Genomic DNA, 14,859 nt, shown 5'->3' on the forward strand with positions numbered 1-14,859 from the left:
ACTTTATTTAAAAAACTGTCAAAAAAAAAAAAAACCCCAACTAACCAAACAAAAAATCTCTCAAGTAAATATTTCAATTTAATTTCCTTAGCTATAATGAAAGTTCTAGTAACTTCACATTCTTGACAGTGTATGATATTGTCAGAACTTTCAAATAATTTATTTTAGTGATTTTAGTGGGTTGGAAATGGTATCTCATTGTAGTTTTAATTTGCATTACCTTGATAAAAAATAATGCTGAACATGATTTCATGGACTTATTAGTATTCACATGTCTTCTTTTGTGAGGAACTTGTTTGAATTTTGGGTCCATTTTCATTAAATTTTTCTGTATTATTGTTCACTTAATTTTTTAATGTATTTTTTATTTTTATTTTTTATTTATTTTTTTAAATTTTAATGTATTGTTGAATTATATATAGTGACCCTCCCTATTTTATATATATATATATCTATATTTGTATCTATATCTATCCACGTATGTAATATTTTCCCAGTTGTTATTTGCTTATTCAGTTTTAATAATCTTTTGATGAACAGATAAATTTAATAAAACTAAAGTACATATATAAATTTTCTTGTTTTATGTTTAAAGTCTTTGGTGTTTCTTCTGATAAGAAGTTAATATGCAAAATATTTTTAAAACTTCCAACTAGGGATCCCTGGGTGGCGCAGCAGTTTGGCGCCTGCCTTTGGCCCAGGGCGCGATCCTGGAGACCCAGGATCGAATCCCACATCGGGCTCCCGGTGCATGGAGTCTGCTTCTCCCTCTGCCTGTGTCTCTGCCTCTCTCTCTCTCTCTCTGTGACTATCATAAATAAATAAAAAAAAAATTAAAAAAAAAAAAAAAAAAACTTCCAACTCAACTGCAGAAAACCCCATAAAAGTTAAAAAAATAAGCATAAGACTTGATAGGAATATGGAAATATGTTCAACATTACTAATGATTAGGGGAATGTAAATCAAGCAGCATGTGGGTGGCTCAGTTAAGCTTCAGACTCTTGATCTCAACTCAGGTCTTAATCTCAGTGTTGTGAGTTTGAGCCCCAAGGGGAATTCCAAAGGAATACAAATCAAAACCACAATGAGATAACATCTCACACTTGTTAGGATGGCTATTATTTTAAAAAACAAAAGATATCAAGTATGGATAGGGATATGAAGAAATTAGAACGCTTATATATTGTTGATGGGGATGTAAAATGATGCATCCACTGTGGAAAATCATATGGAACTTCTTCAAAAAACTAAAACTAAAAATACCTCATAATACTGCAAACTTACTTCCAGGTATTTATCCAAAAGAATTGAAATCAGGATTTCAAATTGATATTTTCACTCCCATGCTCATTGCAGTATTATTCACAATAGCCAAGAAATGGAAACAATCTAAATGTCTATGGACAGATAAGTGGATAAAGAAAATGTGGTATAATACATACAATGGGATATTATTCATCCTTAAAAAAAGATTCTGCTCTATGTAACAACATGGATGAAACGTGAGATAATTATGCTAAGTGAAATGAGCCAGACACAGGAGGAGAAATACTGAATGGTTGCACTTATGTGAGGAATCTAAAATAGTCAAAAATAGAGAAGCAGAGTAGAATGGTGGTCTCCAGAGGCTGGGAGGAGGCAAAAATTGAGAATTGCTGTTTAGTAGGTATAAAATCTCAGTTATGCAAGATAACTAAGTTTTAAAGATCTGCTGTGCAGTAGTGTGCCCATAGTTAACAACACTGTATTATACACTTAAAAATTTGTTAAGTGTTCTTAGCACAATTTGTTAGGTGAAATTCTTTTAAATGAGATTTTTGAATAATATGATTTTATTTGTTATTGGAATGAACTAGTCTAAGTGAATACTTTCTATATGGAGATATCTGGTTTGCAAGCTCTTATCCATTAGATTGCCACAGAGTCGGTGAAAAATATTTATTAATACAAAGAATTTATCAGTTTAATTCAATGCAACAGGCAAAACGTGTAGTACTCAGTCCCACATTTGCCCACCAGACATAACTGACCAAATCCTAAGACTGAGGATGACCTGTATCTCCACTTCATTCTAGAGTGGGGCCTGAGCTTATGTATTATAAAGGCTCTTAGATGATTTTGATGCCCACTGAAGTTGAGTCAATAGTCTAGATCAGGGATTCTCAAACTTTGGTGTCTATGAGGATTACCTGGAGTACTGGCTAAAACACACATTGCTAGGCCTCACTCTTAGAGTTCTGATCCACTATATCTGAAGGGCTCAAGAATCTATATTTATGACAAGTTTCCAGGTGGTGTTTAATGCTGCTGGTCTGTGGACAACAACTGAGAACTCTGCTATAGATCCACGTCATTCAAGTTTCGTTCAATATTATAATTATCTATTAAGCTCTAAAAAATACTAATAACCATATCATGTCCCAGATCAATTAGCTTATACCGTCAGGAAGTAGGCCACAAGCAGCAGGATTTTTCAACGCTCCCTAGATACATGTGAAGCACAGCCAATGTAGAGATCTATTAGTTTACTGACTCTCAGCTATTAATTCTCTGATCCCTTGACAGTATTGTAGACTGACAGTAAGTCCAGATAACAGCCAGTGAGAATCAGAATCTCTCCAGTAGTAAGATCTGAGTTTTAGGAAAAAGACTATTCAGCCTTAAATTCTATTATTTGAGCTTCCAATGGACCAATTAAAATACATATGTATATATGTATGTGTATGTGTGTATACATATATAATAGCATTTTGAAATTATAAAATATTATTTTAATACATGTTCTATTTCACCCAAACTTCCAAAAATATCAATAAATGGAATACTGTGGGTTTAGTCTTCCTCATCAAATACACTAATTAAATATCATTGTTTCTTGGTTGGCAGTTCTTACAAAATAAAGGAACCCTATACTACCCTGAGCTTGTGTTTTTCCTAGTAGATACTGAAACAGATAGAATAAGAAGTTTAGCTAGAAAGTAACCTGATGAATGACTTTGTCGAGGCAGCAAAGTGCAACTTTTGATGGTTTTTCTTAAATACTTAAGAAATCATTACTCTTAAATATTTTAAACAAAATCATTTGTTTTTCTGTTGCCTATATGAGCTGGGGTTTTAATATCCCATTCAATTGATAGAAATAGTCTTAGAACAAATATTAATGTTATGAGGACAAATGGTATCTTTGACTTTTAAGAGTTAATAATTATGAAGACAGCATGAAGTATACAGAGCAAAAATGAATTGGAGGTCCTAGCTCATACCCCTTGAGGCTTCATGAATTGGCAGCTAAAGAGGTGCAGAGCCTCTTCCAGATATGTTCTCTGCTCTTACAATGATTGATAGACAAATACATCTGCACACGTCTTACATCTGGTGTTCTGTTTGGTACAGTGTTTGTGGGAGGTTGGCAGTAATGAGTGAATGCTTGGTGTCATCTATAAGTTGCACCACACTTCAAGGAGCAGATGCACAGGATGGGTTTTTCTCCAGAATCCAAATATACTCCACAGTATCCCAGTATTCTCAATCCTCTTGGGAGAACACCAAGACTAAGAGGAGAAGAATAGAACAACTGCAAAGGACAGAACAACTGAAGTGTCATGGGACATACAAATGGATACAGAGGACTATATATATATAGTCACAGTAACCAGACAACAAAAAGAAATAAGAGGCATCCAAATTGGAAGAAGTAAAATTTTACTATTTTCGGATGACATGATGCTATACACAGAAAACCCAAATGACTACCAAGAAACTATTACAACTGACAAATAAATTCAGTAAAGTCACAAGATAAAAAACCAATTTATAGAAATCTCTTGCATTTCTATATGTTATGAAAGAAGCTGCAGAGAAAAATTAAGAAAACTCTCCTACCTACAGTTGCACCAAAAATAATAATAAGATACCTAGGAATAGACTTAACTAACCTGGACTCTGAAAACTATAAAATGTTGAAGAAATTCAAATTGACACAAAGAAATGGAAAGACATTCCATGCCCATGGATTGGAAGAACAAATATTGTTAAAATGTCTATACTACCCAAAGGAATCTACAGATTTAATGCAATACCCATCAAAGTACCAACAACATATTTCACATAAGTGAAATATGCTTATGTCAACAAGAAATCCTAAAAGTTATATGGAACTACCAAAGATCCCATATAACCAAAGCAATCCTGAAAGAGAAAAACAAATCTGGGAGCATATCGATTCTAGACTTAAAGCCATAATACAAAGCTGTAGTAATCAAAACGGTATGGTACTGGCATAAAATAGACCCATTAACCAATGGAACAGAATAGAAAGCCCAAAATAAACCCAAGACTATATAGTCTACTAATCTTCAACAAAGCAGGAAAGGATATCCAATGAGAAAAAGATAGTCTGTTCAACAAATGGTGTTGGGAAAACTGGACAGCCACATAGAAAAGAATGAAACTGGACAACCTCCTTATACCAAACACAAAATAAATTCAAAATGAATTAAAGACCTAAATGTGAGACCTGAAACCATAAGAAACCTAGAAGAGAGCACAGGCAGTTATGTCTCTGACATTAGCTATAGCAATATTTTTCTAGATATTTCTCCTGAAGCAGGGGAAACAAAAGCAAAAATAAACTCTTCTGACTACATCAAAACAAAAAGCTCCTGCACAGGGAAGGAAACAACCAGCAAAGCAGAAAACAATCTACTGAATAAGAGAAAATATTTGCAAATTCTATATCTGATAAAGGGTTAGTATCCAAAGTATATAAAGAATTATAGAACTCAACACCCCACATCCAAATAATCCAATTAAAATGGGCAGAAGACAGGAACAGATATTTGTTTGAGGATAACATCCAGATGGCAAATAGACACTTGAAAAGATGCTCAACATCACTTATCATCAGGGAAATACAAATCAGAATTACAAGGAGATATCATCTCACACATGTCAGAATCTATATTCAAACACACAGGAAGCAACAAGTGCTGACAAGGATGTGGGGAAAAAGGAATATTTGTTCACTGTTGGTGGGAATGCAAATTGTTGCAGTTTCTGTGGAAGACAGAATAGAGGTTTCTCAAAAGTTAAAAATAGAAATACCCTATGATTCTGTAACTGCACTACTGAGTATTTACCCAAAAATATGTAAACAGTAATTCAAAAGGATATATGAACCCCTATATTTATGACAGGATTATTTACAATATTCAAATTATAGGAGCAGCCCAAGTGTCCATTGATAGATGAATGGAAGAAGATGAATGGATGAAGAAGATGTGACATATAATCAAATATTATTCAGCCATAGAAAGAATGAAATCTTACGTTTCCAAGGATTTGGTGGATCTAGATAGTATAATGCTAAATGAAATAAGTCGAAGACAAATACCGTATGATTTCTCTCAAATTTTAGAGAGGATTTTAGAAGAGTAGAATTTTAGAAGCAAAGCAAATAAGCAAAGGAAAACGAAAAGACAGACAAACAAAGATATAGAGTCTTAACCATACAGAACAAAATGATGGTTACGAGAGGGGAGGTGGGAGGGAAGATGGGTGAAATAGGTGATGGGGATTAAGAAGTGCACTTGTCAGGATGAGAACTGGGTGGTGTAAGGAAGTGTTGAATCACTGTAGTGTACACCTGAAACTAATATAACGCTGTATGGTAACTAACTGAAGTTAAATTAAAACCCTAAAATTAAAATGAAAACTTAAAATTAAAAAATGACATAATAGACAAGAACAACAAAAATGTTAGTTTCAGTTTGTCCTATGGGGAAAAAAGAAAGTAAACTTAAATTAGCTTTGATGTAAATTGTAAACATAAGGGCAATCACTAATATATTGCCTTATATATAACATATATTTATATTTATATACAATATAAAAATATATTAAAACATATATTTGTACATACAAAGAAGTATAATTGGTATGCTAATAGAGACAAAATGCAACTATATAATGTTCAATATAACAAGGGAAGAAAGAAAAAAGGGAAGGATAAAAAGGAAACAAATGGAAGCAAGAAGAAAATTGTTATATGGTAGATATTATAACAAAAACCACTTTAAATGTAAACTTTCTAAATATAACAAAAGACAAACAAACAGAGTGGGAGAAAAGACAAGATCCAAGATCCAATCATCCAAAGATATGTTTTCTGTGAAAAGCCAAATTTCAATAGTAAGGCAGATAAGAGATAAATGGGTAAAGATATACAAAGTTGAGACAAATTGAAAGAAAGCTGGAGTAGCTATATTAATTTCAGACATAGCCAACTTTAGAACAGGAAACATGGTCAGGAATAAAGAGCAGCCTTAAATATTGGTAAAGATGTCATTTCTTCAAAAACTGACATAACAATTCTCTACATGTATGTGCTTTGCAATAGAACTCAAAATAAGTGAGGCAAAAACTGGCAAAAATGCAAGGAAATATTGACATATTCACTATTATCATTGGCGACTTCAAAATCCCTCTACTCGTAATTGATGGATCAAACAGAAAATCAGTAAGAATACGGTTAAACTGATGAACATAGGGGAAGAGAAGGAAAAATAAAATAATATAAAAACAGAAAGAGAGGCAAACCATAAGAGACTTTTAACCCTAGGGAACAAGCTGAGGGTTGCTAGAGGGGAGGTGAGTGAGGGATGGGGTAACTGGGTGATGGGCATTAAGGAGAGCACTTGATGAAATGAGCACTGAGTGTTATATGTAACTGATGAATTATTAAACTCTATCTTGTAACTAAATAACTAAATAAATATAAGTAAATCAATCAATAAGTGAATAAATAAATATTTTGAATTGAATGAAAATAAAAATACCAAAATTTGTGAAATGCAATAAAAAACAGTGCTTAGAGAAATACTTATAGCATTGAATGAATATAACAGAAGAAAAAAATCTATATTCAATAATCTAAGCTTTCCCCTTAGGAACCTGGATAAAGAAGAACACAAACCCAAAGTGAGCATAAGATGATAAATAACAAAATTTAGAGCACAAATTACTAAAACTGAAAACAGGAAAATTAAATAAAGAAAATCAACAAAAACAAAAGGCGGTTCTTTGAGGTAATTAAAATTTATCCATCTAGGAAAGAAGTGAAAAATGGTGGCATAGGGAAACCTTGAGCTCATCTTCATCCATGGATATAACAAATTTATAGCTACATATAGAATAATTTTCCTTTGAAATAGCCTGAAAACTTGATGTACAGCGCCTCCACAACAAGAGATAGTAGAGACACAGTGAGATGGTTAGGAGAGACAGAAGTTAGTCTTGCCCAGGAGGCCATCCCAGGTGTGCTGACCCACAATTGGGAAGGGATACAAAAACTATGGAACTTTCCCCTGAGGAATGAAAAACTATGCATCACATCCTGTAACTCAACCCTTGAGTCCAGCACCCACAAGTCAGATTAACTAGACGGAAAGGACCAATTCCTTGCAAAGCACAATGTATCAAAACCCACAAAGAAAAATAAATAATCTGAATAGGTTTATATCTATAAAAATTAAATCAATAATTAATAACCTTTCAAAATAGAAAGCACCAGACCAAGATTCATTCACTGGTAAATTCTTCAAACATTTAAAGAAAAAATCATTCCAATTTTGTAAAAATCTATCCCAGAAAATAGAAGCAGAGGAAATACTTCATTCTATGAGGTCAATATTCCTAATACAAAGACATTTAAAAAAAAGGAAAACTACAGACTAATATCTCTCATGCATACACATGCAAAAATACTCAACAACATACAACATATTAGCAAAGTGAATCAAACAATGTATTAAAAAGTATACTCTGTGACCCAATAGGATTTATCCTAGGTATGTGAGGCTAGTTCAATATTCAAAAGTCAATTAATGTAATCCAGCACTTCAGCTGTCTAAAGAAGAAAAATCACAATCATGTCAACCTACACAAGAAATTATTTGACAAATTCACCACTTATTCATGATAAAAAGAGAACACTGAGAAAACTAGGACTGGAAGGAGAATTCCTCAACTGAAAAAGAACATTCTGCAAAAACTTACAGATGACATTATACTTAATGGTGAGGAAGTAAGGCTTTATGCCTAAGATCAGGAACAAGGCAAGGATGTTCCCTCTGACTACTTTTTTTTCAACATTGTACAGTATATCCTACTCAATATAGTAATAAAAATATAAAAGACATACATATTTGGAAAGAAGAAATAAAACTGTGATTAAATATATAGAATATGATTATATAACATGATTAAATATATAGAAAATCCCAAGGAATTTATAAACACAAACACCAAAACAAATTCCTGGAACTATATTCTAGCAAGGTTGAAGATTTGAGGTTAATATACAAAAGTCTTTCTTCTATACTAGAAATGAATCCTAGAAACTTGAACTTAAAAGCACAATATTATTTACATTATTAGTGCCTCCCCTAAATTAAGTACGTGTGGATAAATCTAGCAAAATACTTGAAATATTCAGATGGAAAAAAAATCAACAAAGATTCAAATAAATGGAGATGTGTTCCATGTTCGTGGGCAGGAAGACTCAATACTGTTGATGTCAGTTCTTTCCCCCTCAATCTATAGATTTAATGCCTTCCCAGTAAAAATTCAGTCAGCTATTTGTGGTTATTGACAAGCTAATTCTATAGTTTAAGTAGAAACTCAAAGGCCTAGGGTAGTTAACACAATTTTGAAGAAGAACAAAATTGGAAAACTGACACCATCTTACTTCTAGAGTCAAAAGAAAGCTACAGCAGTCAGGATAGTGTGTGAAAGAATAGACAAATTGGTGAAAGAATAGACAAATAGATCAATAGAACAGAATGGACAGCCAAGAAACACACCTGCACAAATATCGTCAACTGGTCTTTGATTAAGAGACAAAGGCACTTCAATAGAGAAAAGTTAGTCTCTTCAACAAGTGGTGCTGGAACAAATTGATATTTACATGCAAAATGTAAATTTAGACACTGGCCTTTGACAAAAATTAGCTTACAATTGATCATAAGCCTAAATATGCAATACAAAGCTATAAAACTCCTAGAAGGTAACATAAAAGAAAAATCGAGTTGACTTTGGGCTTGGTAACGCCTTTTTAGATAAAAGCACAGTCCATGAAAGAAAAAGATTGACAAACTGGACTTCATTAAAATTAAAAAAAAAAAATCTGCTCTTTGAAAGACACTATTAGGAGAATTAAAAGATAAGCCACAGATAAGCCACCTTTTTCACAAAGGTGGAAAAAAAAAAAAAACCTTTGCAAAGTATGTATCTGGTAAAATACTTATATTCAAAAAAATATAAAGAACTCTTCAAAGTTAATAGGAAAAGTGAATTAAAAAGTTGGAAAAATTTGAACTAATCCCTAACTATCAAAGATATACAGATGGCAAACAGGCACTTAAAAAGATGTACAACATCATTTGTCATTAGGGGATTACAAATTAAAACAACAGTAAGATAGCACTAGAGACCTCTGAGAATGTTTAGATTAAAAGAGATGTGAGAACTCCGAATGCTGGTGAGAATCTGCAGCAGCAGGAAGTGTCATTCGTCACGGGTGGGAAAGCAACATGGTAGTCCCTTTGAACGACAGTCTGGCAGTTTTCTTACAACGTTAAATATAGTTTTACCAAACAATACAGCAAAATTATACCCAGCTATTGTCCCAGTTGAGTAGAAAACTTATGCCCACAAAGAACCCGCACATTAATATTTATAGCAGGTTTATATGTAACTGCCAATTTTGGAAGCATTCAGAATGCTCCTTAGTAGGTGAACGGTAAATACACAGTTGTAATTCATGTAATGGAGTCTTGTCAGCAATCATAACAAGGTTTATTATTATGAAGGACATGGAAGAGCATTAAATACATAACTGTCAGTGAAAGACACTAATCTAGGAAGGCTACTTACGATGTAATTCCAACCATATGACGTTCTGGAGAAACCGTAACTCTAGAGGCAGGTTTTAGATCAGTGCCTCCAGTGGTTTGGGGGAAGAGGAGGGTTTTAGAACAGTGAGACTAGTTTGACTGAAACTATAATTGGTGGATAGATAATATCGTCAAAATCCATAGAATGTGCAGTGGGAACTGTGTACCCTACTGTCAACTACGGACATGAGTGAAAAATAATATATCCATAATTATGCATCAATTGTAACGTATGTGCCACACTAATGAAAGGTGTCAATAATACAGGAAACTGCGATAGGGAAGGAGAGGGCATATGGAATCTCTCTGTCCCCTTTGCTCAATTTTCTGCACATTTAAAGCTGTTCTAAAATAAAATCTGTTAATTAAAATGAAGTTTATTCCAAAGGTTTGGATTTGGAAAAATTTTAATTTTTAAAACTTTAAATTTAAAGTTTTAATTATTTTCACATCAAATTTTTCTTTTTTTGTTTTACTTTATCTTTTCTTTTGAAGAGAAGAGGGGCATGCGAGAACTGAATGTATGCACGTGGGCAAACCGCCCGGGCCTACAGAGGGATGCAGACTGTTGAGATTAGGGGCAGAGTAACTGCTTGGGAGGAGAGCAAGGGAGACGTTATCCTGGAATTGCCGTGTATGTGAGCAGGGGCTTGTAGGGTTCCTCCCTCCAGGATTCTCTAGGATTGGATCCATTTGTCATTGTGCATCTGCCTTTTCCTTGTGAGTTCAGCAGTGGGCCCTGCTGGTGATAAGCCAGACAGTCAACAGTAGCCCCACCCCCACCCCCACCCCACCACCGGGCTCTACACATTCCTCCATCCCTGTAAGCAAGGCTGTGTTCTTCTTGGGCTTGCTCCTTGAAGAGCCTTTGCTTGCTTCGGGACACCTCTGAGTAGTTAAAATTCTCCATTGTGCAGGAAATGGTCCCTGGGAGCTATAAAGGGAGACAAACCTGCAGGGAACCCATGGGAAAGAAAAATAAGTCTGCCCTATGATTCCCATGACCTGGTTGTCATTACTCGGTGTTTTGTTCCTTTTGTTTTCTCTGGTCTGTTAGTAAGGTCTTGTTTAAATATTCTAGTCAGATCTCAGTGGTCTAAACTAGATTAAGATCATTAAATGGGCTACGACATCCTCTAAAACCAGAATAGGGCCAAGAGCAACAATTAGTGAGAAATCCTCGGATTATATGAACAGAAGAGGAGGAGAGGCCTGTGAGCTGCAGCATCTGCACAGGGAGACTCTCCCTCCATAGTGGACCTTGTTGACTAGTGTCTCTCATCCCTGAGGAGGAGGAGGGACATGGAGGCTGGAGACTAGGCTGGCCTGATGCCCCAAGAGATGTGAGGGACGGTGGTCCTGGGTGGAGGCAGTTGCATTAGGGTTACCTTGGCAACCTCCACCTGTCGTCCACATATTCTAATGCCCTTCAGGCCGAGTTGTTCCCATCAAGGAAAAGCCAAGAATCTCTGTCCTTTGTCCTTTTTCTAAAGAACTCCTTTTCCTCAGTTAAAGCTAAGACTCGCTATTACCCACTGTCCATCCTAACTAAGACTTTTTGACTCTGGAATCAAACTTCTCAGGTATTTTTTTTGGAGGTAATGCTGGAAATGTCAACCCATTGACAACCCAATGGGTTACAATGTCAACCCTTTGTAAAGGCTAAAATTCCCATATCAACCTAAATAAACAAGCAGTAGATGTATTATACATTTTTCTTGAAGAGTTGCCAGCATTCATTTTTCCTCCTAGTTTTGTAAAATGTAATAATAAAACACTTGGGGTTGTGCAGCAAAAGAAACTTCTAACACACTTATTATTCAATAATAAATGAGTTTCATATTTTGTATCCCTTTAGGTATTCTGTATCAAGGCAATTTTAAAAGAACTGGAAATGCAACCCGAATATTCAAGTGGAGGATAGAAATTAATAAGATGGGCTGGAGGAGGAGCCAAAGGCTGAATTAATTAGGCTGGGGATTATAAACCATGTTCTGGAACCCTATGGCTTTACAAAATAAATTTATCTTATGAAACTATTTTAATGTAAAAACCATTATCACTATTAGAGTTTGACTGGCATTGTGTTGACTATGTAGCTAAGGCTCTATTTCTTTCATTTCTCAGCAGTGTTGTATAGTGTTTAGTGTACAGGCTTTATACACATTTTATTAATTTTCTCCTATGATTCCAATGATTCTGGATGCTGTTCTAAAGGGCATTTAAAAATATAAACTTTCATAATTTAAGTATACATTTAATATAAATTTTCCATCATTTCAAAATATATTACTTGCTAGTTTTTGCTTAAGATTTGGTGTCTTTTAAGTTTATGATTAGTATATAATTAAGCTTATTTTATGACATTTTGAAAAAGCCCTGTTCTAAAGTGCTGTGGTTTAAAGGCAATGCTAGTGTCTACTGGAGTTCTCTCTCTTGGCTTAGTCTTGGTCGAAGGCAGAAGCTGTGCTCGGCCTCACATATCTAACAGGTGCTCATGGGTGGGTTGCCTTTTGATTCACCTGAATCACAGAGTAACAACTAACAACACCTTGGGGTGCTGATGACAAAGTTTTTCTCTCTTTAAGACACTGTTCTCGGGGATCCTTGGGTGGCGCAGCGGTTTAGTGCCTGCCTTTGGCCCAGGGCATGATCCTGGAGTCCTGGGATCGAGTACCACATCAGGCTCCCTGCATGGAGCCTGCTTCTCCCTCTGCCTGTGTCTCTGCCTCTCCCTCTCTGTGTCTCTCATGAATAAATAAATAAAATCTTAAAAAAAAAAAAAAAAAGACACTGTTCTCCAAGCCCTCCGGGGTTCCTCCTCTCTCTAGCCTTCAACCCACTCCATGCCCTTAACTACCAGTACCTCCCTGGCTGTAGGATTGCTTTCTTTCTCAGGCCATATTTTTTTTTTTTTTCTGGAGGAGGGACTCGTAGTTGTTATACCCCTTCTTGTTATCTTTCTTTTCTATAACCTCAAACTCTTCTACTCTATCACTGACAATTCTCTCTTCTTTCCTCACAAAGTCCTTGATGGCCCTTTGAAAAACATCTTTTTGGTCTTTCAGCTCTGGAGTCTAAAGCATTAGCAATATATAAGCATGGTACTTTTAGTCTATCCTGGAAATGGTTCAAATTCCTAGAAAATAGAAGAAAAAGTGGGAGTTCATATTGCTAAACAACATGCCACAGCACACATAAGAACAAACACTCACATAGGACTTTTGTTGATTTAGATGGCAGCAGAGAAAAAAGCCTGACGTCAAATTTGGACTCTACCACTTTCCAACGTGTGGGCAAATCACCTTGCCACTCTAAATCCTATGGTCTTGGGACGCCGGGGTGGCTCAGCGGTTGAGCACCTGCCTTCAGCCCAGGGCATGATCCTGGAGTCCTGGGATCGAGTCCTGCATCGGGCTCCCTGCATGGAGCCTGCTTCTCTCTTTGCCTGTGCCTCTGCCTCTCTCTGTATCTCTCTCATGAATAAATAAATAAAAATATTAAAATAAATAAATCCTATGGTCTTCTTTTGTAAATTGGAAAATAATGGCCCACTCACACTCAGGATTAGTGTATATCAGTTGTATAATTCTGATTGCAGAACTCAATATATAAAGGCAGAACATCCTTCTCTGATCCTTGTCATTGTAACACTACTACCCACTCTGTTTTTCAAAAGGAATCCATTATGAAACTAAATAGTAAGAACATTATAGGGGCACCTGGGTGGTCCAGTCGGTTAAGAGTCTGCCTTCTGTTCAGGTCATGATCCCAAGGATTGAGCCTCATGGTCCTCTGGCTCCCTGCATGGCAGGAAGCCTGCTTCTCCCTCTACCTCTGCCTGCACCTCCCTTCCCCCTGCCCGTGGTCATACACTCTCCCTCTCAAATAAATAAATAGATCTTAAAAGAAAATAAGACTGTTCTATTATGTTGACCAGATGACTTTAATCTACTGGGTTGTTTATGTGTACACATTATCTTTAACCTTTGGTAGTTGGTAGAGATAGATATCCATGCCCGTATCTCTCTTCAGGAACAATTATCCCTTATTTATGAACAGTGAGATCAGCAGACAGTCTCCAGCTTTCATTTCCTTCCAAGTCTGCTCTGCAGAAGGCCACCTGGCTCCAGATGATATCCTTTCCTGGGGTAGTCCATTTTCAATGACTGAGTGATATGGAGAAGAGCTGGATCACATGCTACCTTGTTGTCAGTGAGGACCCCATCAGTGGTGGTGGGAAGATCATAATTGGTCTCAGGCACCTGCTAGTGGTCCAGATGTTAAATTTTTCACAAGAGGTGAGATTAAGGTGGTAAGCCAGTGGAAGAGTGTTTTATTTCAGGTGCAGAACAAATGGAGAAAATAGTAGCATTTTGCATAAAGAGATAATATGGCCATGTTTAAGTGCCATCATTGCACTCGAGAGACATTATGAACATCTGGAAGTAACAGAAAATGGAAAATGAGAAGTGAAATCCAGAGGGCCTGACTGACAAAAATTCTGTTATCTCCTGAAAAGTGTCTCCTGCCAAGGACCATGCCCAGGACTTAATAGAGTGGGTAAACTTAAATTTGACTCAACAACAAAAAGAGATGTGTCATGCTGAGCCCACTGTTCTGACCGGGAAAACATGGGATCTTAATGCCTGAGTTGAGGATATATGGACATATGACCCAAAGATTTTGACTAACCTAAGCAAGATTTTGACTAGTTTGTATTTTGATTGCTTTGTCTGAACTATTCTTGCCTATATGTATGACCCATTCCTCCCATTTCAGAGCTAGTACTGCCTGTTCCTGGAATTGGTTGCAGAAGTCATGTGCCACCTTCCTCATGATTACTCACAGCATAATCAAACTAAAGATGTGCTTAGCCTGAAAAGATAGGTAAGGGACTCCCCAA

General features: G+C 35.8%; 1 protein-coding gene across 10 annotated transcripts in view; it reads left to right on the plus strand.

Annotated features, from left to right (window-relative positions):
• The window catches only part of LOC144311578 (uncharacterized), a 53,827-nt gene that overhangs the window by 9,664 nt on the left and 29,304 nt on the right, over window positions 1–14,859 (plus strand). For 7 of the 10 annotated variants that reach the window (XR_013377187.1, XR_013377188.1, XR_013377190.1 and 4 more), the window contains exon 1: window positions 857–14,843. The gene's annotated coding sequence lies outside the window, so the exon portion shown is untranslated. Of the gene's footprint in view, window positions 1–856; window positions 14,844–14,859 lie in introns of those variants that run through there. The other 3 variants (XR_013377192.1, XR_013377194.1, XR_013377193.1) reach the window with 1 other exon arrangement.

This window comes from Canis aureus, chromosome 3, assembly GCF_053574225.1.
Source record: "Canis aureus isolate CA01 chromosome 3, VMU_Caureus_v.1.0, whole genome shotgun sequence".
In the NCBI taxonomy this organism is placed as follows: Eukaryota; Metazoa; Chordata; class Mammalia; order Carnivora; family Canidae; genus Canis; species Canis aureus.